At 39.3% G+C, this 26,197-nt stretch overlaps 1 protein-coding gene and 1 long non-coding RNA gene across 3 annotated transcripts in view; one reads left to right on the top strand and one right to left on the bottom strand.

Moving 5' to 3' along the window:
- Positions 1–19,556, bottom strand: part of PTHLH (parathyroid hormone like hormone) — a 112,742-nt gene extending 93,186 nt beyond the window's left edge. The window contains exon 1 of the mRNA XM_031017869.2: positions 19,020–19,556. The gene's annotated coding sequence lies outside the window, so the exon portion shown is untranslated. The remainder of the gene's footprint in view (positions 1–19,019) is intronic.
- Positions 1–26,197, top strand: part of LOC145721754 (uncharacterized) — a 135,842-nt gene that overhangs the window by 24,387 nt on the left and 85,258 nt on the right. The gene's annotated exons all lie outside the window — the stretch shown is intronic.

A 26,197-nucleotide genomic window follows, 5' to 3' on the forward strand; every position in this document is an offset into this window, starting at 1 on the left:
TTCCTTTTTAAGGATGCTTGCCCGACTTTATATCTGATTTCAACTTTTTTTTTTATCTTGCAGTACTGGTTCTTCTTATCTAACTTAAATGCATCTTCCAAACCTACAAAGAGTGAGTCATACTCTTCTCAGCCTCATTATAACAAGTTGTCACTGAATCAGGAAATGGAACAATCGACTGTATATTGGCATGAGCTTTACCTTAGCACTGGCCACTTTGGGCTCATCACTGAACGCGTTCTTCCAGAATAAAGTTGACCTGATCAACACACTGGCCATAAAGAATATTTCTAATTCACACCACCGTTACCTCCCTGACTTTGTGCAACCACATACAGAATCCTTATGCACACACGTGTATTTACTCTTACAAATGGGATTTGATATAGCCTTTAATTTGCAGCTTTGCCTTCAAGGAATTTAGTTGTAGTACTTTTAGATATGCTCCCTCAACTGAATCAGTTTTAATAAAACAGAAATTAGTGGATGGGGGCTTAAATTTGCCCATCCAGATAAAGTGTACAGGATCATTGTAATGTGAGCTTTCTAAATAAGAATTTGCTGGAATAAATATGATGCCTTGGGGAAAAGTTGGCAATATCATCAACTAATTAAGGAGAAAGAAGCAGTGACACCACCTTTGGAAGGAATCTAAGATGCCATATAATTCCACTTTATTCTTGGGAAGCCTTGATGACTATGACATAGGTGATCTAGATAAAACATTAATTTCAAGACCTTGAGGGAGGGAGAAATTGATTTGTTTCCAGTTCTAGAGCATATCGGTGGAGGCATCAGGACTTGATCTCAGTTCTTGGCAATTTATAGTACAGAAATTTGGATTCCCCCTCCCCCCGAGAATGTTACCTTAAAGTTACTATGAAATTCTTTATTCTTAAAAAAAAATCTTCATGCAGTCTCAGAGTAGAAGCATCTTGATAGTAGCTCTCTGGCCACCCAAACCCAAGTATTCATTGAGATGAACTCTTAACGAAGGCATATGGTAGAAAATAAAACACTTGGAACAATTTGATCAGACATTGTTATGTTAGCATATTGATGACATAGCCCTTTTTATTTTCTTTCTGGCAATTCATTTTTTAGTAAGCTTGATATATCCTAAACATTTTTTGAAAGGAGAATAACAACTTTATTTTGAAGTTGGACAAAAGTCCACTAGCCTGGAAGTTATTAAGTGGTTTGTCTCCTACTTGTACAGTGAGCAACCATTTATATAAAGGTAGAGGTAATAGGAGGATGTACAGTATACTATAATTTAGGTTCACTGGTTCATATTTGTGTGCTTTTAAAGGTTTGGGGAAAATTCAGGTAGATTAAAGTAGTCTAACGTTGACTCATTAGGCCACCATCACAATGCCACGAACATTGACAATCACAAATACGAGAGTGAAAAGCAGAATTTAGAGGGAGAAGGGAATCCCTTGTTCATGTGATCAAACCCCTCATCAGGATGCTGAGGCCCAGACAGCTCACAAGAAGTCTTCTGACTCTGAAACTTGTACTCTTCTCTCTGTCGCTTGGTAAGATGTTGCCGAATAAATAAAATTTCCCTAACATTAGGAGGATACTAGTAATTGCTTTTTCAGAGCTGAGCAGTTTTTTCTTCCAGTCTTTCTTAGGAAGAGGACTAACATTTGCTGGCAAATTGGCCAGGACAAGATACACAGGATATGGCTGGAGAACAAGGAGTATTTCCTGTGCGGAGTTTACTGGCTTAACCAGAAATTGCATCCTTGATTTCCTACTACGTTGAGAGTTAAATCTTTCCACAATTTGGCATGTGGGACCAGATATCTATGAAACACTTGATATCTGTGAAAATGGGCAAGAGGTAGAGATACTCCAGGAGAAGGAGAAATACAAATAACTTAGTGTTTAGCTTTTAAATGTACTGAATCTGAAAAATCCGCAGGATTAAACTGATTTTTCAGGTCCAAAGAAAATCTTTACACCATTCTATTTATAAACATAGACAGAACCGTAGGAAATGGCCTATTTTATAGGTTCAAAATGGTCAAACATCAGCAATGTCTTACAGTTCTACCCAATAGTCTGTAATAGAGATCTGTAAGTAACTGGAATGTATCCATACACTTTCAAATGACTATGGGTTTTTGCATTCCTATTAGTCTCCTTCAGAGTTAGTTGGCTGCAGTGAATTGATAATTGATCCTGAAAAAAAGGAGTGGATAAGCCATAATCCTGGTCTGTCCCTTATATGTGTCTAGACCTGACCCCACCCCACCCCACCCATACCTGCATGTTTTTAACCCCACCACTGCTTTCATTTCTTCAGGATAATCTCATGGTATTGCAAGGAAGCCTGTCGCCTACTTCCGAAGCCATCTTATCACTGCTTGTAGGCAGCATGTCTTCCCCTGTGCCTTGTCTGTCTGTTCCCTTCTTTCTTTGCTCTCTCACTGATGTGCTCCTAGAAATGCTCGGCTGTCTCTTTGTTCTACATGCTCCGACACTTCTGCTTAGCTAAATGATGGCTAATAGCAGGGGGATAGGCTGCCAGCTATTACGAGTACTTTGTGGGGAGTCTATCTGACCTTTTTATTATATAAAAGCGTTAAGCCAGTTATTAAGGGAAGAGAAACTGAAAAGAAACCGTATGAAGAAGAAAGTGGCAAAGCAAACCTACTTCTAAATCTGCCGACCTTTAATTATCTCGGAAGCAAGAACTTCCTCATTATGAATGATGGAAGAAAATAAAGTTGAAGGCTTATCGCCTAATGATAACCCTGTGTTGGCATCAATTACAGGCCATCTGGACGAATGTATTGGGATGTTGATGTCAGGAGCTCAGACCAGACTTTAGTGGTCAAGAAAGTTACTCATCAAGTGATACAGAAAGGCTGATTCAAACGCGGACTTTGCTGAAAAGGGCAGTACTGTTTGGTAATTCAGGTTTTGGTCTTAAATCAAATAGGTGATGTTACCTCACACAGTGCAAGAGCTGATGTGTATCTGAAATGTCTAAATTCTACTTCTTGAGTGCTTTAAATTGCCCACCACCACCACCAAAATTTAAATTCTAAACTGTGCTCACCTTTATCTCTTTTCCTTTCCATACATAGTAAAAATTTTGTTTGGAAGATACCAGCCTTGCTTTGGCAAATGATAAGAAGAACTTATTTGGACTTTTCAAAATGTATCTTGCCCCACTCTTTGAGCCTTCACCCAAAGCACTCACTAAACCAAACCTTTTTTGAGGTTTGTAAGTGTCTGGTGCACTTAATTATTAATTATTATTATTACTATTCCTTTGGGCACACCTCTGCATTTGAAGATATATTATTATAAACATTATCATTTCCAGGCCAAACACAGGCAAAAAGTCTTGGAAGAACACAATTTTGCAGACTAAAGATTTTCAGAAAAAAATTGGATAAGTCATGCACGAGCATTTAAACTTTGATGTGCTTAAAATAGAAAGTATAAAAATGTATCACTAGCCCAAATCCTCATCTGACCCAGATCTTTTCATGGTTATAGACCTTGAAGTTTGCCCTCCATTAGTTTGTCAAAGACCCCCATATTCTCTTAAGGATTGATTTCTTCGTTTTTATAAAATACAAGGGTCAGTTTCTCTAAGGAAGTTGCTATTTATTTGGTAAGCCTTACTAATCCTTTTCCATTATAACAAAAAGACAATACAGCTTATCAAAGAAGTAAAAACAGACTGTTGCTGGATATTTTCACATTCTAACTGGCACTCGGGTCTTGTATGTTTTGTTTTCGTAAGATATCTAGGTTTACATGAATAATATACTGGGAGGTTTGGGTGATTTCTCAAACATTATTTTTGGTAGTTACAGAAACCAAACCCAAGAGGAATGTATATGTTTGTAACAATTTAATTACATTTCTATGGGTATAGGAGAGGAAACATCATTAAATCAATACTTTAACGCACCTCGTTAGGGTGAAGCTAAACTGTAGTCTGTATGTTTTGAATCAGGTTCTTGTTAAGCTTTTTAACCTTTTTGATACTGTCATTCAAAAATATTTTGTATTCTTTTCTTTTTCTATTTATCTGATTTGACTCCAATCCATTTTGTGGTGTTGGCTGGCTTTTTGGTTTGAGTCAAATTTTCCATACTACCCAAAACTTCTTTGCTCTCACTCTGAGAATGTTCCTTAAGTCAAGAATAGAGAGCTGAGGAAGAGCTTGTATTAACCTGTCTGGGAAGCATGTTTGTGACTTTTTTTTTGTCTTCTTTTTTTCTCCCCTTCTTTTAATAAAACTAATAACCTGAGGTCTTAGCTGAAATAATGGAAATGATAAAAGTGGATATGAAAATGCACATAGTGGGGTGCCTGGGTGGCTCAGCCGGTTGAGCTTCCAGCTCTTGGTTCCTGCTTAGGTCATGATCTCAGGGTCCTGGGATCGAGCTCCACCTCTGGCTCCATGCTGAGTGGGGAGTCTGCTTGGCACTCTCTCCCTCTCCTTCTGCCCCTCCCTACTGTGTGCACGTGCTCTCTCTCTCTCCCCAAAATAAATAAATCTTAAAAAAAAAAAGAAAAAAGTTGCTATTTATTTGGTAAGCCTTACTAATCCTAATCACGCTGAACTTTCTAGTGGCTCACTTGCCCAGTGCTTTTTAATTGATAGAGTAGACCAGCTGGGTGTTTGGAGGTGAACTGATACATGCCTGGATTTATGTGGCACAGAGGCTAAGTCTACTTGTTGTCAGGCAGGAGAGTAGAGGGGTCTCCCTCTGCGGTTGGGAATGACCTGCTGCTGTGAAGTTCATTCCCAGAGAAAAGTTCGTTTCTAGAGGGTAGTTCACAAGTGTCCCCAAACGCAGAACTCAAGCAATTATCTGGGCAACTCAAACCACAGTGTTTCATACTTTGAGGTCATCCTGAAAGTTTATGGATGGTGAGCCCATGCCTTTCTCTTTCTTGCCATAAGCTTTGTGTTCCCCCAAACCTTATTTTGCCAGTTCACCCCTTTTTCCTAAAAAATGTATAATCTTCTTGTGGCTGCTTTATGGCAGCCTCTTGAGGGTGTGAATTTGGTAGATTTACTGCTTCTCCTTTTTTTTTTCTCCAAATGACATGTAGTTCTCCTTAAAATAGCATTGAATTAAGTGATCCCTATATTTTAATTTATTAATGTAGGAGAGGAGTGTGGGAGAGGAGTGGGAGGGAATAAAAAAGAAAAAGAGAAGGGGAACTGGTATTTACTGAGTGATTGCCATGAGCCAGGCATCCTGCTTGGTATTGTAATATAATTAGGATGGGTTTAAAGCATGAGGATAATTATCCCCATCCTCTATCTCGATTTAATTAGTATACAGCTCCATGCTTCTGATCCACCTTTGGATGACATTCTACGGATCAGACTTCTTCCCAAGCCAAAAGAATATGAAATTGTAGCTATCATAAGCAAAACCAGTCTTTAAACTGCTTTGTATACATAAACTTAGCAAACTTCATTGTTTATAGAAGCAGTAGATCATGGTGCATAGCAGGGAGCAAGGGCTGAATTCAAATTAGAACTTTAATACTGACTAGATTATGTGAGTTGGTCACCTTTGACCCTTCTGTTTCTCACCGGTGCAATGAAGATAAAAATAGTATCTACTAATGCCTAAGTGGAAGGCATTTATTTATTATTATTAATATTATTTATTATTAGTTATCATTATTATCAAATATCCAACTCAATGGCATAAGCAGATACTGGTTCTTAGAATGTAAAACTAAAAATGGATGTAAGCAAGATTATAAAATCAAGGATAATGTGTGTTAAGAACGACTATATATGGAAGGGACAAAAATCTCACAATTTTTTAACAGTTTCTCATAGTCCTCCTTTCTTTTCTATTCCCACAGTTAGCTGAAGGCCCACCACCTCATACCTGAATCAGATGGTGTCTAGCTCTACTAATGATTTCTGAATTTTATTCACCTGCCTTATCATTCTAAAATACAGCTTTCATTGTATCAGTCTCTCTACTAAAAATCCATGCACCATTTTCCTTCTGCCTGTTTGTTGAAGCCCACATTTCCCAGTAGAGTGGTAAAATCTCTTAGGATCTGACTCTGGGCTCCAGTTACTCTGCTTTCCTGGGATCTCTAGCACAAACATCCTATTTCATTTGACTTGTAGCTTTCATATGCCAACTTCATCCTTCTGTCAGTCTACAGCATATACCCGTATGTTCCCTTGCTTGAAATTCTTTTCCCTTTTCTCTTCATCTGTCCAAATTCTATCCATCTTCCAAGGCCCATATCCTTTGTATTATTCCATGGTAGACTAAATGCTAAATCTAAATAGAGTGAGTATGGGCAGGACCTGTGAATACGATGGGATAATCCTATCCTTGATTAGGCTATATCATATGCAAAAGTAATGGGATGTCATTCCTGTAATAATGTGACGTTACTTAAGCCTCCTTAGTAAAGTGGCTTTCAGAGATTTGAAGCAAGAGGAATGCTTTCCTGCTGGCCTTGAAGAAGCAAATTGCCATGTTGTAGAGAGAGTCATGTGACAGGAAACTGAGGGTAGCCTCTGGGGTCTGAGAGCAGGCCCCTGCTAACAGCCGGTCAGAAAGAGGGGACCTCAATCCCACGACTGCAAGGAATTAGATTTGGCAAACAACCAGTGAGTTCAGAAGAGGACCCTGAGCCTCAGATGAGATCACAGTTCCAGCTGATACCTTGATTTCAACTTTATGGGACTCTGAGCAGAGGACCCAGCTAAAATGTGCCAGACTCCTGCCCCACAGAAGCTGTAAAATAACAAACTGTATTAGTTTAAGCCACTGAGTTTGTGGCAGTTTGCTACAAGCAATAGAAAATGACGATAGTGGGTAATTTGAAGGCTCCCTAGACCATGTTTGTGAGTTCTGATGTTTAGTTTCTGGTAGCACAGATGACTAGCTCATTGATTCACTTGTGTATTTTCCCATGAGCAGCACAGGCATTGTTTCTGTCTAGGAAAACATTTAGAGAAGTAGAAAACTATAAGGGTTATTAAATAAAGGATTTATTTAGAGAACATTTAGAGAAGTAGACAACTATAAGAAGTGTTATGAAATAAAGGATTTATTGTAGGAATCAGACTTCACACAATTGTGAGACGAGCTGGGAAAGTTCAGAAGGGAGAGTTAGAGAATTAGAGAATTATGAGACTCACCAGCTCTGCAACACTTGCAGGGGTGGACCTCTTTCTTAGTGATAAGAAGGTACAAGGAAAACAACTTATTCTTCACCTTGTACCTCTAAAAACCTCGCTGAGATGGTGGGCTGACATTTTTTTGAAAGCAACCTTATTGAAGTACAATTAAATACAACATTTTAGTGTATGGTTTGGTGAGTTTTGGCAAATATATACACTTGAATAACCACCACCACAACCAAGATCTAGAACATTCCATCACCCTAGATAGTTCCTTGTGTCCCTTTATAGGTAATTCTCTTTCCCTGGGCCCAGGTAACTATAACCCTCTTTCAGTCACTCAAAATTAGTTTTCCCTATTTCAGAATCTCCCATGTGTGGAAGCACATCATGCCCTCTTTGGTAGTTGGCTTCTTTCACTATCATAAGGTTTTCTGGATTCTTCCATGTTGTTCTTCTATCAATAGTTTGTTTCTTTTTATGGCTGAGTAGTATTTCAACATATGGATGTACCACAATTTGTTTATTCATTCAGCATTTTATGAACATTTAGGATTCAAGTTTTTGGATATTATGAATAAAGTTTTATGCATATTCATGCACAGTAAATACTTAGGTGGAATGGCTGGGTACTATGAAAAGTGTATGTTTAACTTTATAAGAAACTGCCAAATACCTTTCCGAGGTGATTGTGCAAATTTATACTTCCATCAGCAAAATATGTGAGTTTATTTGCCTCATGTCCTAGCCCAGATTTGGTATTCTCTCTCTTTAATTATAGCATCATAAAATATAAAATATAAATATAAAATACTATCTGGTGGCTTTCATTTTTATTTCATTTCTAACTAATAATATTGAGTATCTTTTTATGTACTTATTGGCTGTTTATGTAAATTATTGTGTGATGCATTTTTAAATATTTAAAAAATTAGATTGTTGGGGCATCTGGGTGGCTCAGTCGTTAAGTGTCTGCCTTCAGCTCAGGTCATGATCTCAGGGTCCTGGGATCGAGCCCCGCATCGGGCTCCCTGCTCCGCGGGAAGCCTGCTTCTCCCTCTCCCACTCCCCCTGCTTGTGTTCCCTCTCTCGCTGTGCCTCTCTCTGTCGAATAAATAAATAAAATCTTTTTAAAAAAATTAGATTGTCTTATTTTGAGCTCTAAGAATTCCTTGTATATTTTGGATATAAGTCTTTTGCACTGCAAGTATTTTCTCCTGGTATGTGGTTTGACTTGTTAATTTTTTTTTAAAGGTTGTATTTATTTGAGAGAGAGAGAGAGAGCATGAGCAGAGGGGCAGAGGGAGAAGGAGAAGCAGACTCCCCACTGAGCAGGGAGCCTGGTATGGGACTGGTTCCCAGGAACCTGAGATCATAACCTGAGCCAAAGGCAGACGCTTAACTGACCGAGCCACCTTGACTTTTCAATTTTTTAAAGGTGTGTTTCAAAGACAAATTTTTAAATTTGATGAAGCACAATTTTTCTATGATTAGTGTGACTTTTCTGAGAAATCTTTGCCTACTGTAAGGTTGCAAAGATTTTTATGATTCTTTCAGAACTTTTGTAGTTTTAGTCTTTATAATTTGGTCTACGATTTATTTTGCATTAATTTTGATATGGTAAAAGCAAGAAATAAAGAGAATATGCTTTCTCTGTTGAATTTCTTTGGTAACTTTGTCAAAAACAATTTGCCATAAAATTTGGATCCATTTCTGGACTTTTTATTCAGTCTCATTGATCTATTTATTGTATCTAAACATATGACAATACCACACTTTCCTGATTGCTTTAGCTACATACTAAATCTTGAAATCAGAGCAAGTCCTCCAACTTTATTCTCCTTTTACAAAATGGCTTTGGCTGATAAGAGGTTCTTCTGAATTTTCTATACATTTTAGAACCAGATTGTTAATATCTACAAAAAAAGAGAAAGCCTGCTATTTGGGGTTTTGATTGGGATTACATTATGTCTGAAAAATTCATTTGGAGAGAATAACATCTTAGTAATATTGTCTTTCAATTCATGAACTTGATATATCTCCCCATTTACTATTTCTCTTGAATTTTTTTTTTTTTGCAATTTTCAGTATGCAATGAATCTATTTTGTTAAATATATTTTAGGTATTTAACATTTTGGATGCTATCATAAGTAATATTGTTATTTTATTTATTTTTAAGATTTATTCATTTACTTGAGAGAGAGAGAGGAGGGGAAGAAGGAGAGAGAGAGAAAAACTTTAGCAGACTCCTCACTGAGCTCAGAGCCCATGGAGGGCTCAGTCTCAAAACTTTGAGATCATGACTGGGAGCCAAAACCAAGAGTCAGATGCTTAACTGACTGTACCACCCAGGGGTCCCAATAATATTGTTATTTTAATTTTATATTTAATTAATTTCTTTACTATTAGTATAGAGGAATATGGTTAGTTTTTGTAATTGACTTTTATACTGAAATCTTGACAAAATCATTTGTAACTTTTTAAAAATTCCTTATGATTTCTACATATACAATCATGTAGATCATGATTCATATACATACATCATATACATATCATATACATAAATCCATCAAATGGAGACTTTTTTTTTACTTCCTTTCCAGTATTTTTGACTTTTAATTCACTTTTCTTGCCTTATTGCATGGCTAGGACCTCCAATACAGTGCTGAATAGTAATGGTGAGAATGTGCATTCTTGTTTTGTTCCTCATGGGGAAAGCATCTATTCTTTTACCATTGTTATAATGTTAGCAGTAGTTTTTTTGTAGATGCCTTTTATCAGATGGAAGAAGTTGACTTTTACTCCTAACTTCCTGAGAGTTATTATCATAATGGATATTGAATTTCTCTTCAAATAACCCTCTGTATGTCCTTTATTCTGTTAATATGGTAAATTATACTGATTGATGTTTCAAAAGTTAAACCAACCTTGTATTCTTGAGATATACCCCCAATTGGTCATGATGTATTATCCTTTTTTAATATTACTAGCTTAATTTATTAATAATTGGTTAAGAAACTTTTTGTTTATGTTCATGGGGAATATCAGACTTTAATTTCTTATAATGACTTTGGTTTTGATATCAGAGAATTCTGGCCTTGTACAATAGGTAGGGAGGTGTTCCCTCCACTTCTGTTTTCTAAAAGAGTTTGCGTAAGATTGTTATTATTTCTCCTTTAGACATTTGATAAAATTCAGCACTGGAACATGATTGAGTATACAGAATTAATAAAGCCCTGAACAGCTGTAGGATAATGAATGTATATTGTGATCCTTCAAGCTGAACTTTGAAGTTGGAAGCAAGAAGCTTCTGGGGGGTCTTTACTAACAAGCTCAAAACAAGGCAATACAAAAACCAAACAAACAAATAAATGTTCACCAGCTTAATAACTGTATACCAGATGCCAGAGAACATGTTGATTTGTTCCAGTAAGGAGACTACATTTATAACAGCAAGTGCAGTTTGAGTCACCACTTGATTAAGTTTATGATCATGCACTGTCATTCTTCAGAATCTGTCTGTCTTATGCACAGGCTTAAGAGGTTATTTGAATAGGGATGTGTTAGGAATCACCACTTACATATCATTCAAGTCCTTGATGATGGCACAAATTTCTACAGTTCTTCTAGGAATGTGGTGTTGTTTTCAGTTAATATTTTGGTGGGTATGGGAAAAGTTTTAGGGGTTTCCACCTGGCTTTTCTTACCATAATAACCCTTACTCCATAGGTCAGAGAACAAATATGGGGGCTTCTACCAGTTGCTGAGGTTATATATTTCAACCATGCCTTCTGAAATTTTGAAAATAACCATGAAATAGTTTTGGAGACCCACTGGCCCATTGTGAGACAAACGGAGGCTAAAATTACACTGATGACCTGACCTCTATTAGCACCTACTCTAATGGTGAGCCGGTGTTTTTGGCTCTAAAGAATTAGTGTCAGTTCAGAGTCAATGTCAAGTAATTTCTTTAAAAAGTGATTATTTTCCCTTCTTCAATATAGGCACCAGGATAAGTGGCTGTGGTCCCTTTGGGGAAGGCTAGGAAGAAGAATTACAGTAGTGTGTTGATGGCAGTATATCAGAGTTCGTCTTTAGACTGAATGCTGGCTTCTCTTAGAAATGTGCAATATTCCCAGGCCACTTTTATCCCTAATATTCTTATACCTATATTCATATTTCTATCTATTCCACCGAAACCAAGCTTTTTCTTTCAAAGTAGGAGATAGGGGTGAAATGTAAATATGTGAGTCTGACCTCTTACCTTACTCATTACTTCTCACAATCCTTCAAGCTAGTTAGATTTCTGCTTTATTTTCCTTTATTAAAGGGCCTTTTCCTACAGCATATCCATCTCTAGATGGCATCTCATCCTTCTCCTCTCCCTAATCTGTAAAGGTTGGTGGGAGACAATGTAGATGGGCTTACGTATGAGGAAAGAGGCAATAATATTATCCCCATTACAACTTTATTAAAGCACTTACTAAAGTTTATTTTTTTCTCTTCCATACAACACCTGGTGCTCATCACAGCAAGTGTTCTAAAGTTTATTTTGGTGTAAGCTAGACTATGTACTTCCTAAGAACATGGACTTGTTATTTCATTCTCAATCCTTACGCTTATTATACTTTTGGCACATGATAGGCACAAATTAAATTTTGTTGAATGCAGAGCATGAATGCTTGAGTGCAAATGTAAACTAGTGTTATTATCAGCAAAAAGCCCGAGTTCTAATTGCAAAATTAAGATGATTATCCTGGGTTTGTAATGACTGTGGGCCACTACATTGAAAAGGTTTTTCTAACTAGCCAAATCAGGAATCCTTCATGTAGCCCCAGAAAAAAGTCTTGATACACTGAAGCCAATTATGTGAAGAAAGAGTTACCCAAGCTATTAAAACAAAGGTAACCTGACATCCCCAGCTTTTGTGGGACAGAACTCAGAGAAACACTAATAGTTTTAATGATTCCATGTTTGAAGTCTGAAGTTCTGTGAATGAGTCACCTTTAGCATATTTAAGTTTATTAACTCTTTTGCTTCTGGCAATTTATTTTTGGAAGCATCTCCCTTATGATCCAGTTGGGGAGTCTGGTGAGCAAGTGCTAGAGCCATGTCAGAGTTCTAGAATCAAAGGGACATGTAAGAAAGAACCGGCTTCCCCTGCTGTATTTCCCACTCATCCTACACACCTTTTTGTGTGGGTGGTTAAATTCCTACCGAGGAAAGGAACTCTGAAGTTTCTTGGAGGCAAGAGAAAGAATAGGGGAGGAACGTGTAGAGCTTGCTTTTTATAGCTAAATGTCTACCAGTTGGGAGCGTACTATGTCCTTCCTTCATTATAATTTAATCCAAGGCAGAGAAATGAGGCACTAGCAGAAAAGAGATGTAGGTTTCCCTCCAAAAGGGAAAATAAAATTCTACTTCAATTTTTCCTTTGTTGTACTTCAGATTTCTCACTCTTTCTCTACTTTGGGGTGTTCAATCAAAAGTTTTCATGACAGCAGGGAATATGTATATCTTATCACCATCTATCCCCAGATGCTTGTTCATGTAAATAAAATTTTAATATATTTATTCAATATAAAATTTTATTTTATTTTTTTAAAGATTTATTTATTAGAGAGAAAGGAGAGGGAGAGAGAGAATCTCTAGTAGACTCCATGCTGAGTGTGGAACCTGATGCTGGGCTCAGTCTCCTGACCTTGAGATCATGGCCTGAGCCAAAATCAAGATTGGACACTTAACTGAATGAGCCATCCAGGTGTCCCCAATTTAAAATTTTAAATGAAGTATATATCCATGCATTTTTTTAAAGGCAAGCAGTAAAGAAGAGTATGAAATACAAGGTGTTTATCCCCACTTCCTTAGCCCTTTTCTCATTCCCATGCCCCCCAAACCACCAAACAATTCCTGGATGTATTTCTTCTGGTGATTGCCTTCATATTGATTTATCAGTTTTATATATCTTTGACTCTGCATTATAAAAGATGAGGACTCTATTTACCCTATCCCATCTCCCAACTCCCCCTATCAGGTCTCAGTTTTTATAGTTCTGTTACTTGGTTTGGACAAGTTCTGGTTGAAAGGGTGAGTGCACAACCCAGTTTCCTTCTTCATTTCTTTACCCAAACGATGGTACCATGCTTTCTGTACCACGGGAAGCCAGCCCTCTGGCAAACAGTGAAAGAACTTCCCATGCTGTGCCACTGGGTTTTTGTGCTGGTAAAAACAAGCTCAGTGATCTCCTGGTTAATTGTAAATCAGTACCCTTCACAAAAACATCTGAGTTTTATCAGGTCTCAAAGCCATTAATTGAAGGGGGATGTCCTGACACTAGAACTTTAAAACATTTAGTCTTGCTCTTTAAATCCTCCAGGATGCCTTGTAGCTTGCTTCCTAGCGAGCTGCCGATTTGCCCTGAGCAAGACAAAGACCGTGGAACTTATGTTCAGTGACTATGGATCATCAACTGTTTTTATTATGTCTGTTTTCTGAGGTTTTCTCTTTCGCTGTTGTCAGATGTATCAAAACAAAACATCTCCAGGAAAAAATATCAAAGGACCTAAAATTAATGTGTTATTTCAGACTTCTTCTACGCCAGCAAAAGAACGTCCCTCTCTGACTAATGTCTGATAATACAAGCCTCGCAGGCCAGCCCCTTTAACGTGCTGATTTAGGGCTCATGCCCGTTTTCCTCTCTCCTCTTTTCATCTTTGTCTCTCTGATGCAATCAGCATGCTGGCCTTAGGCTCACCTCAGTTTTGTTTTATTTTTTAAGGAAAAAAAACTTTTGGTTTTTCAAGTGAATTTAAGATTAAACTCTTCTCCTCTTTTACAACAGATTCTCTAAATCTTAGAGTTGGAAAGTTTTTATTGAACTTTTTGCCTTACAGTGGGTCACAGAAAAGTAGATTCTCATCAGTGATCTACTTTGGTAGCACCGTTTGACTCTCAGCCATGGTGATATCCTAAGAAGAGCATACAACTCGGAATTGAAAAACCAGGTTTGAGCCCTTGATGTGCTGTTTACTTGCTGTGTGACTAGGGGTAGGTCACCTCAACTCTCTGAGCCACAGCTGTCCCAGCTAAAAAATGAAGATAATAACATAGTACTTAGCTCCCAGAGCTGTCGTGCTGGTGCTCAGTGAGTGCTCAATAAACTCATCTCAAACTTCCTGTGTCTACAATCAAGTTGTTGATCTTTTTCCTCATCCTGCTCTACCTCCAGTTCTTATCCCAGTCAATGGCAACCCGCATCTTCTAGTTCCTTCTGTCATGCTTAACACTTTCTCTGTCACCTCAGATCCAGTACATCAGCAAGTCCTCTTGACTCTGCCTTCAAAATATATTCCCAGTCTGATACCTTGGACCACTTCCCCCACAGCCACCATTGTCCAAGACACCATCACCTCTCACCTAATTACTGCAATGGCCACCTAACTGGTCTCCCTATTCTGTCCTTGCTTGTTTAGGGTCTAGTCAAGAGAGAGAGAATCCTTAAAAAAGTGAGTCTGATGATGTCACTTCTCCACTCAGACATAGCCATGATTTCTTGTTAAGGCTGATCTCCACCTGGCTCATACTGGAACTAGGTGCCAGTTGTTAAAATATCGAAATCCTTCCATCTCTATTGGTAGATAGCCTTTCCCCAAAGTCCCCTTTCCCTGATATTCCCCTTCAATTCACAAGGGGATCTCCCCAACAATGCACCAACTCAGGGGTAATGCTTGGCACTTCAGGGGGGCCTCTGGGATGCTGCTTCCATGCTCTGGCCGGATATCCGTGCTGATGGGTTGCTGTCTGTGTTGTATCTGCTGTTAAACATTGTGAATAACACCTGGGCTTGTCCTCTCATTCAAAATAAAAGCCAAGTCTCCACACTGATGGGATTCTTTGTTAACATTTTTTACTGCATGTTCCACTACTCCCAGGCTTGTTCATTCCACACAAGCCATGAATGCCTCTTGGCATTTCCTCAATCAAGCTAAGTATGCTCCTGCCTCAGGGCCTTTGCACTTGTTCCTTCCTCTGCCAGTAATGCCCCTGCACCAGATACCCACCCATCTGACCAGCTCTTTTACCTCTTGCAGCTATCTGCTCAAATATCACCTTCTCAACAAGGCATTTTCTGACTGCCCTATGGAAAATAGAAACCCTGCCCTCTTGCCTACTGGTACATTCTAATTATTGTTCTCAATCATATTTTTTTTCTCCACAGCATTTGTCTCCATCTGACATGCTTTATATTTCACCTATTTATTTGTTTATTGTCTATCTCTTTTCTCCCCACCAACTAGAATGCAAATTCCTTCACTGCAGGAATTTTGTCTGTTCTGCTTACTGTCTTATCTCCAGTGCCTAGAACAGCATCTGACAAATAGTAAGTTCACAATACATTTTTGTGGAATGAATTAATTACTCAGTGCCTGGTTTTCTTATTTGAATAATACAGAAAATAATACATCCCAGATAAATTGTGAAGATTAAATAAATAATGAGAAAGTACCGTGTAAGGTATAAGGCCCTGAGTAAAGGTGAGCTGTCATCAGTCTCCCCTTGTTGATAAATATTTGTGGACCACAGGTACCATCCCTAACACTACTGCCAACAATAGTCTCCATGTTTGAATAATCTCTAAATATTCTGCCCTGGTGTCCTGGGTCTCACAGCGCTGAATGGCCTGTGGTACTGCATGTTCCCTAAATCCTGAGTAGACCAGAGAGCCTTCCCAAGGCATCAGGACAAGTTGTGTGGGTCAGCGGCCATGGCAAGCACATGGCACATTTTTACTAGTCTTTAATGCTTCCCCTGTGGGCACATGCAGGGGTGGGGGACAGTGTCAGCAGACATTTGTACTCTGGTACTTGCATCAGTAAGCCCTGTAAAGGGAAGATAAAGCAGAAGAGGAAAGAGTAGACACCTGCTTTATTCTCCATGTCTGGGAAGAGAAGTCCAATAGTAATAATAGGTTGAGTATATGGCAATGTCTTTACAACTTCACAGGAATGTTTTTAAAATTTAAAGATTTGCTTCAGGAGACCTTTTAGAGACATGATTAAGGATCATGGGGAAAGCAGGCAGGGAGCTTTGAATTGAATCCCCATATCACAGGTTCCATTGAACTCTATTATCCATTCTCATGTCTTTAAAAACAAACAAGCAAACACAGCACACACACAGAGTGAGGTGTACTGTGTATTTGGAGTCTAGAATGTAGGCCTTGTTCTCAAGGTAAACCAAAGTAAACCCACTGAAAGCACACCCTTCCCTAGAACCTCACATCCCCTTTAATTCAAAAAAGAGAGCTGGCATCTTCACTATCGTCTTAGAATAAAAAAAGGGAAAGGTAAAACACTCTTACTAAAGTTATCGAGAGTAGCCTGCCTTGTTACAGGTTCCTTTCTCCCTCTGTACCTGAGGAAATGAGGGATTTTGGCATCTGTCCTGAATCAATCCTAAATTTGTGGCAAAACAACGTGATCCTGGAGATTAGAAGGTGAGTCTTGCCTCCCAGACCATTATCACAGGGACTAGACCCCACCACTACCACGCATGCATGCACATTTGAGATAGGTATCCTTTTGCCAGTTGTAAGATAAATATTTAATTCTGTAAGGGTCGGAGTCTTTAGGTTTGCACAATGATACATAGCTTTAAGTTAGTGGAAAATAATTTTGGAAGGCAGATCTTGGTTTCCATGTCATAAAAATATTTCTCTCTAGTATTTTGTCCTGACAGCTCAAACAAATATAATATGAGAATGCTACCTGTGGCTTATTTTTTTTCTTTTGGTTTCTAATGCTGAATTTATAATCTTCTCTAACTTTGTGCGACCACACATATTTAAAATTCCTGTATCAATTTGATTTGCTGCCACATTTCCTTCTGTGTAGAAAAGGAAGTTACAGACCTCAAATGGCTTTTACATTGTCTGCATGATAAGTACACTATACATATGGGATATCAGATGCTTCATTTCAAGGCTGCTCTTGACATTGCTGCTGTTAATGAGTCTTCCATTTGGGAATATTTCCATTCCATACCAAAAAACTATTGAAGGGGTGAAGGAAAGTGGTGAAAACGGGCCCTCCACAGATGCCAGCAAGTTTCCCAGTTGGCTGGGATCACTACGTCATTCCAAAAGGGATGACTGGAGGGTAGGAGTTGGGGGGTGGGGTGGGTAGAAATAAAAACAAATTTTGGCAGACCCAAGTTTAGAAGAAAAACAATACTTTCACTGAATTTAGCCTCTGCTCTCTGTCACAGAAAATTATAATAAGTACAAGAGAATTGCATTCAATTTTGGTCAAGTATTATTCTTGGAATATGCATTAGTCAGAATTGGCCTCATTAGGAGGGCACTTTTTGAACAGCTCTGTAGTGGTTCACAAAGCATGCAGACTCCTGAGAGGGTGTGATTCGAAGTTTAACAAGCTTATTTCACGTTCGAGAACTTTACATCTCAAACCAGGACTCAGACCAGGGCTGATCCTGGACCTTTACATGACCAGAAGTAGAGCAAAGTGCATTGATATATAAACATGCAGTAACATTATCAGAACTGCCACGGCCCATTAATTACAAACCTATCTATTGACACCACAGCTCGTAGACAGCCTTCCTCCCCCCTCCCCTTCTTCTAAGTCAACAAATGAACCTACGAATGCGTTGAATTCACATACCAGTGCACACTGAAGCACATGTTTTTATTTTGCTTCCCTATTTATAATCTTTATTTTGAAAACAACAATTGTGGTTTGGATTTACTGTGAGGCTGAATGTTATACATGTGAAGGCTCATAATACTCTTTTCTGGAGGCTCTCGGAGCATTTTTGGCTGTGTTGTCTGCTTTGCCATCATCACATCAGTGTAGAGTAAGTACAACATACATTTCCAAACACACTTAATGGATGAAGAAAATGAAAGGTAGGAGATTAAGCAGTTTGCCCAAGCTAACAGGAAGATTTGGGGGTATTTGGTGGAGTTACAACTAGGCTGCAGAGTAGATCCAGAGAGGTATGGACGAAACTCTTACCTACTTTTCACCCAGAGCAGAAAGACTAAGCAAAATTAAACCTTTATCGTATCCTGTATCTTGATACTAAGACAAATTCAGAAATGTGGTAACCCAGAGCAGAGAAGCCAAAAGCTCAGAAAATATCAAATCCATTTACCTGGAGGAGGTGCTTGGGGGAGGATGCAGGAGCCCTCACCCAAGAGCAAAGATATTTCCAGCTGGTTTGGGCTTCTCCCTAAAAACATTGCTGTTGCCCTTTACTTCTACAAAGCAAACAGAGAAACGCTCACACTAGGTGCTGCCAAGCTGTTTATGTCTTCAAAACTGGTGCCGATTTCAACCCTAGCACAGAGGCCCTTTCCTCAGTGACTTCTTATAGAAAAAAGCTTGACCTCGTTGAGATCACTTGAACTTCTGTCCAGATTTGAGGAGTGTACGTAAGCTTACTTAAAGCTTTTCGGGTCCCTCTGAGGTGGCAGAGAGAATATCAGTGAAGCTCGGTTCCTTCCCTGGTGCTGATGTACACAGCCTTTCTCACAGGATTCTAGCATTCTCGCCTTTGGCCCAAGCCACGACGTGCCCAGGTGTGTGTAACTCAGCACTAAAATTAACATCTATGAACCCTTTCAGACCTCGCATATTCGCGTTCACTTTTATTTTGGTAATTAGGTTTCAGGCAGGTTTTTATTTCTTTTGAACCAAGTCATCTAGCCCCTAGTTTTCATCAAAGAATCTTGGTTAACTTTGATTTTTAATTCTCAGACACCCAACTCGTTGAACCACCCATCCTGACTCAATACCCTGCTATTTTATTCCATATAAGGCCTTGAAATGTACTCACCTTACTCAGTGAAAATCCCTCCAGGATGGGGAGGTGCCAGCACATTAGAAATGTGATCTGAAGTCGCTCTGCCCGAGATTGGTTTGATCCAGGTTAGAAGATATCAGGTATAAAATGAGAAAAAAACATGATCTCCCAGCACTTATCAGACCATCTTCTTATAAGACTTTTTCTTGTTTAGCTTTTTAGCTCATTTCTTGGTTTTTCTGGAAAAAATGCTGCAGTTATGTTGCTCACGCAGCCAAAAATCTGCACTTAATTGGGCACATAAAAAAATAGCAGACAGGAAGTCTATTTCCTCACAGAGAGAGATTGTGGTTTACGGACTCTGTGCAAAGCCAGTGCCTTAATTTATTTTTTAATGCACTCCTGGTGAGCTGTCTCTGGCACCCCAAAAGCTGTTTGAGTGCCCACCAGAAGCAGTATCAGCCCAGGTAGAGCTACTTGCTTCCCAAATATTAGCTTAATCTGGGTTTGATTTTGAATCCATCTTCAGGTCTTGAATTTTTCTGGATGCTAGAGAAATCAAGAATGTAATATTTGTGTATGTGCTAAGAAAGTTATACGTATTTGTGAGAGAGACCGCAGCATCCCCCAAGCAGGGCTGCGTGGACGCTCCATGAGTTCTGGGAAAACATTTAAGTGGCCTGGGTAACTTTCCGTGCACACACCCTCCATCCATTCCCCGTGGGAGCCGGAGAGCTTCCCGAGGTCTATCAAGTTACAAAGGGAAAGGAAGCCTTTATCAGAAGTTTGAAGATGCTTCCTTTTCCAGTTGTCTCTCCATCTCCTTAGCCCTACCCTTTACATAGTTCCTTTGTCATGAATCCCAACTGTATTGGAGTCATAAAAATCACATTTCTAAGACTGAGGAACTCTCATGGAGTTTTAGAGCCCAGCATCCCATGGACAGATGAGGAAAGGGAGACAAAAAGGAGTTCGTGATTTTCTTTCTTTCCGAAGACACGGGGCTCATGTAGGAGAGGCAGGACTAAAACCTGATGTTTCCCCTGACACCACGCTGCCTTTCTGTGTGAGTGGAAAAATAAAAATGAAACTACTGTTCTCTTGTCACTTGGTTTGAGCCTTAAGACAGGGTACATTTGGTTCTAGGCACTTTCTATCTGCTTGTCTTGGGCACAATGCCCCATAACTTGGAAAAATTACATAAGTCCAATTCTTTCCTAGGGCATGTGAGAAACTGCCATTTGTTTTTAGCAACCTAGTGTCATAAAGTTAGTGTGGGCCTAATCCTACTTAAAAGTTAAATGAGAGCTTTTGTGTAATTGCCTTGCCTTTTAATTCAGACTAAGGCACAGGTAATCAAGTCTCTCCCTAATACCCTGGCTTTACAGGAACCCAAACCCATTGGTTTATACAGGTATCACTGGCCTCAAACTGCAATTCTCTAATGCTCATGGTCAACTCAATCCCTGGAGGGGATTTACGTCATGCTGGTGTTTTCACGTAGTGCTTTGTCTGGGACTAATTTTGACACTTTGCCTGCCAGAGAAGATAAAACTTGGGGTCTTTTTTCAGTCGTTGCCCCATCCAGATTCGGCTGGGCACTTCATCAAGAGGATCAGAGAGCTTAGACGCAGTCTCAGTTTCTCAAACTTGTCTCTGATTCTTTGGCTCTGTCTTCAAAGGAATAAACCAAACAGGAAAGAAACTATTGCATATGGTCATGGCTGGATGTATTTTGATTTTGTACTTTTTCCTCCTTTGGTGTTTATAGAGGGGAATCATGTGTGGGGCTCAATATCTCTGCTAGCTGATTTGGGGATTTGGGGGTGGGGAGTAGTGCTCCCTTACTTCTAATAGGAATGACGGTTCTGGATGTTCTTGGATTGTTCTGTCCTGACTTGGTACTATCTCATATAGAAAGGGAAAACTAATGATACTTATTATCATTTATTATCAAGTTCCCACTACCCCTCAGGGCTGGTTCTAGGGTCTTCATCTATATTATCTCATCTTCCAAATCACTGTAGAGGGTAGGTTTCTTTATCTTCATTTTATAGGTGAAGGGAGAAAAAATCTAGTTCTTTCCCATCACCCTCAGGATAAAGTCCAAATCTCTTAACAGGGAGAATCAGGAAAATGTCGTGGTTAAGGGTATAAACTGTACGGCTAGGCTGCCTGCCTTTGAATCCCAGATCTGCCGCTTACTAGTGGTGCTAACTCACTCAGGCAAGTTCTTCAAGTTTCCTGTGCCCCAGTTACTGCATCTGTACATGGGGACAGAACCTTATGTGGTTGTTAGAGAGTTGAATATTAATAAACTTAAAAGTGCTTAGAATAATGCCCGGTGCATAGTTCTAAATGTTAGCTTAATATGATTATCACCACCACCACCATCATCATCATCATCATTCCTTTTGGTAACAGGAATGTTGAATGAGACTTTATTATCTCAGGTTTTGGCTAAAGTTGGGAATACTAGCTGAAAAGTACCCTGATATTTTACAGAGGAGCTCCTAGATACATTTTTATAGGACTTACTGACATATAGCTCAGTGGTCCTGATTCTATCACCCCCTATCACCACTTACGCAGAGAAAAGACTAGAAATTCAAGAACACTTTGAAGTGGAGAATTCACAGGATTAGTATGTTTTCTTTTTTCTTTTCTTTTCTATTCTTTCTTCTTCTTCTTCTTCTCCTCCTCCTCTTCCTCCTCCTACTTCTTTTTTTTAAGAATTAGTATGTTTTCAATCTGGTGGGTGATTTCAATCTAGCTGTGATATTTCCCTAAAACAAGTAATTGGCTTTAAACAGTGTGAGCTCCCTGAAAGGAGACTGGGACCTTTACCTCACCTGGAGGCTTGCTATGCTGGGGCATCTGTAGGTTGTTCTGGCATTGGCCCCGGATCAGAGTGTGAAGAGAAGATTCTGGGAAGTCTGACAACCTGGTGAACAGAGAGATTCCTGCTTGCTTCTTCCCCAGTGGATTCTTTTTTTTTTAATTCCAGTGTAGTTAACTGGAAGTTAATGTGTTACAGTGTTAATGTTAGTTTCAGGTGGACAATATAGAGATTCAACAATTCCATACATCACCCAGTTCTCATCACGACAAGTGCACTCCTTAATCGCCTTCACCTATTTCACCCATCTCCCACTCCACTCCTCTCTGGTAATCATTGGTGGTTCTCTATAGTTAAGAGTATGTTTCTTGGTTTGTGTCTCTCTCTCTCTCTTTTTCCTTTGCTCTTTTGTTTTGTTTCTTAAATTCCACATATGAGTGAAACCATATATTATTTGTATTTCTCTGGCTTTTTTTCGCTTAGCATAATACTCTCTAGCCTCATCTGTGTCATTGAAAATGGCAAGGTTTCATTCCTTTTCATGGCTAAATAATATTGTGTGTGTGTGTGTGTGTGTGTGTGTATACGTATATATACACACACATGTATACATATCACCTCTTCTTTATCCATTCATCTATTGATAGACACTTCAGTTGCTTCCATAGTTTGGCTATTGTAAATAACACTGCTATAAACATAGAGGTGCATGTGTCCCTTTGAATTAGTGTTTTTGTATTTTTTGGGTAAATACCCAGTGGTGCAATTACTGGATCGTTTCCCTGGTGGATTCCTAAGGAGCAGCCCTCATTGGTAGGGTGAGGAAAGACACAGTTTCATGTGGTGAGGACCCGTGAGCTTCCTGTGGGTCCGGTGGATGCCTTGAAAGCTGGATAGGTTTTGATCATCTTGATATACTCAGCCCTGGGGGAGGACTGTCAACATTGGGAGACTGGAGGTATATGGCCAAGGTCAAAGAGAAGGTGACAGGAGTGGGCTGGAAAGTTCACTAATTATGTGAACTGTGGCTGTGGAGTCCCATGAAGAATCTACATCTCTGCCCCATGAAAGAGCCAGTGTCTGAATGCCCATGATAGCCAGCCAGTCAGCACTAGTGTTCACTCTGAAGGAACTACAATATCAGGACCAGTTAGGTTAAAATATATACTTTTATTTGTATTTCTCTGTGCTCCTCTTCCTCTTCCCTGACCCTAGAAGGACAGTAGATGAAGAGGGAAAGAAAAGACCATGATACCTTATCCAATGCAGATCACCAAGCCACATCTCAGGCCACTTGGAAATTGAAATTTTAATTTAGATTTAACAAGACTTTTTGCTGTCTAAAAAAGTGAGTCCTAATTAATGAAATTAAGTTGTTGTTTTAGCAAAAAAGTAATCTAAATGTTATGAACTCTGCTTGAAAGATCATCAAGGAGCAGGGAGGGAAGGGAGTATGCAGCAGAATATGTTTGAATTCTTAATGTGAGCAACTATATATTTTTAGTAACTTGCCCAAGACTACACAGCTTAAATGGCAGAATTTGAAAATGAACCCATGTATGATTACCAATGCCTTGGTATTTTTGCTACATGGAATTTCCCCTGAGATTTTATGGTAAAATTAACCAGAAAAACTCTGTTAAAATGTACTACAACTCATAAAAGCCTGGCTAAATTTGCATAACCTATTCAAAATGCCTTATAGAAATAAGCAGGGGCAATTAAAGTGTTTTGGCAGCCCCTTAACATTTAAGGTTTGGTACCTTAGGGAGGAATATCTAATCATAGAAGAAGGACACTAGAATGACATCACAGCTAAGAAATATATATACATATATATGTGTATGTATATATAGACACACACATATAATACATATGCGTGTGTATGTATGTATATGTATATACTCATATACATTTATAAAAACTGTAGAATAAAAGAATTGTAGGGACATGGAGGCTCTAGTCAAACTTGTTATTTTAAAGATGAAGAAACTATTCCTAAAGAAGTGAAGCTGTTTCCTTAAAGTCTCAAGAGATTAAGTGGCAAAATCTTTATTCCAGGTCAGTTATTTCCCCAGTTCATGCAGCTTAGGTGCTGGGCAGAGCCAGGGGAGATGTGTTTCTGGGCAAGGTACCACAGAAGAACTCCTTTCTAAAGTCCTGGGTGTGACCTCTCACCCTCAGGTGGACGCATGGAACCTTAGTGAAAGGAAGCAGACTTAGATGTAGAGTTGGGTTGAAAGAGTGATCGATCGTTCTTGGCCCACACAGACTTGAGTCAACATTTCCTTGCGGACCTAAGGATAGCTTGGAATACTGTGGCCCTACAACCAGGAGCTGAGCCTGTGGCTAGGATTAAGTGGATCACCCTCTTTTGACAGACGAGTGGGCTACAATTTAACACCCTTGTCAACATGGGGCAGAAAAGTGGCAGAGAGTCTCCACTACAAAGGAGTCTTTCCTTGGGGAATCTAAGCAGCACTGAGGTCCTTATAAAGACCAGAACGTTTAGTCTTAAAATCTGTATCAAGACCAGAACCTTTGCTGTGATTACTCACACATGCAGCTGAGCAGAAACAAATGGCTCTGGAAGGCATTCTTACAATTATAAAGGAATTGTATTGCCAGAGAAGCCAGAAAACCAGCCTGCCACAACCGGTGACAAATCAGCCTGACTTCTGGATCTATAAATCAACATCGACAGGAAGTCGAGTGTGGAAGTTGTGGTGGCCCCAAGGAAGTATACTCTCCAGTGTCTGCTCCAGAGGCAGCCATGGGAGACAAGGGACAAAAGAAATCCTCTCAGAGAGCTAAAGCCATAGCTGCCAGATGGGTTGACTGAAGGACTCACACCATCAGCAGGACAGGAGTTTGCACAGTTCCTTTCCAAGAGGACTTGATCATTCTCATAGATTGATGACAGCTGTGTGCTTCTCATTTTCCCTTTTCCAGTGGGAGTTTTATTTCTGTCATCCTGTCCCTACTCCTTAATTTTTATATTGGGTATTCAGGGACAGATGATTTGTCTGTTAATTATAGACCACCATTTTATAAAGAGCCACATCAGGATCCTTGATGTAGAGCGCTGATCTCATCCAGAGAATCCTCAATCTTGACCTAGATGCAGGAAGTGGATGAGGCTTAGGGATTGTATTCCTTGGGAAGGGATGAGGGTATTCTCTGTGGAGAATGAATAATACAAACATGTTCAAAGGGATGGAATGTGGCCAAGATTATCCACTGTCCCTCAAGATCTGTCCTTTGCCCCCATGTAGATGGGGTGGCTATGTGAAGTTCCACCTAATGGGTTATGCGCAGAAGCAAAGAACAAAATTTCATACACATGTCTCCCTTAATGGAGGGGACATGTTCTTCCTCCTTTCTCCCACCCATTGCTTGGAATGTGGATGTGATGAGGAGCTACCCAGGACCTTGCAGACAGAGAACACTCTAGCAATGGTGGATCTGTAAGGCAGAGAACCCAAGTCCTTGGACAATCTTGTGAAGACTGGGACTGCCTGCCTTTGGACAGTTACATGAGAAACAATTTTCTATTTTCTTTATGCAACAGGTATTTGGGGCCTCTGTTTCATAGATCCAAATTTTTATCCTTTCATTCATGCTTACTTTAATACAACCCTTAATACATGCTGCCAAGGAGTTTACAATTCAGACCTTTCTTTCAATCCTTAAACGCTAAGACCAGTTCCCTATACATTTTGGACTAAACAATATAAAGCTAAAATGTAAACCTTATGAGGTCAGAGATCTTGTTTGCCTTGTTCATCACTGGTACATGGTAGGCACTCAGTCTTTGTTCCTTTGCTCCATGCTCATAAATGATCATTTAATTAACCAACTCAGACATGTTTATTAAGTACCCAGTATGTGTGAGATTCTGTGTTTGGAGATCAGAAGAAGGAGGAAGAGGAGGATGAAGAGGAGGAGAAGGAGTATTATCACTTACTCAGTACTGAGCATCGCTCCAAGTGTTTTACACAGTATTTGTACATATAATCCAAATCATAAACCAACAAAGCAGGCTCTGTTATCATCCCCATTTACATATCAAGAAATCAAGGTACTGAGAACTTAAGTGACTTTCCTAAGGTCACACAGATTATGAAGGGAGTATCTGGGGCTAGAAACCTGGCAGTTTGCCCTGGAGCCTCCCCTCCTAAGCATAGCATTCTCCTGCCTTTCCAAAGAGTAGGAGGCATCATTCTTCCCATTAAACAGTTAATCGAATTTCCAAAGACCATAATCTCTCTAATGCATGTTCTGGAAAATGAAAGTTCATATTTGAAAATCACAAAGCCCATTTTAGACAAAAAGTATTATGCGTTTTGTTTAAATAGCAATTATTTTGTCA

The sequence above is a fragment of the Leptonychotes weddellii genome, chromosome 5 (assembly GCF_054177405.1).
Source record: "Leptonychotes weddellii isolate Sample4059 chromosome 5, ASM5417740v2, whole genome shotgun sequence".
NCBI classification, from domain to species: domain Eukaryota; kingdom Metazoa; phylum Chordata; class Mammalia; order Carnivora; family Phocidae; genus Leptonychotes; species Leptonychotes weddellii.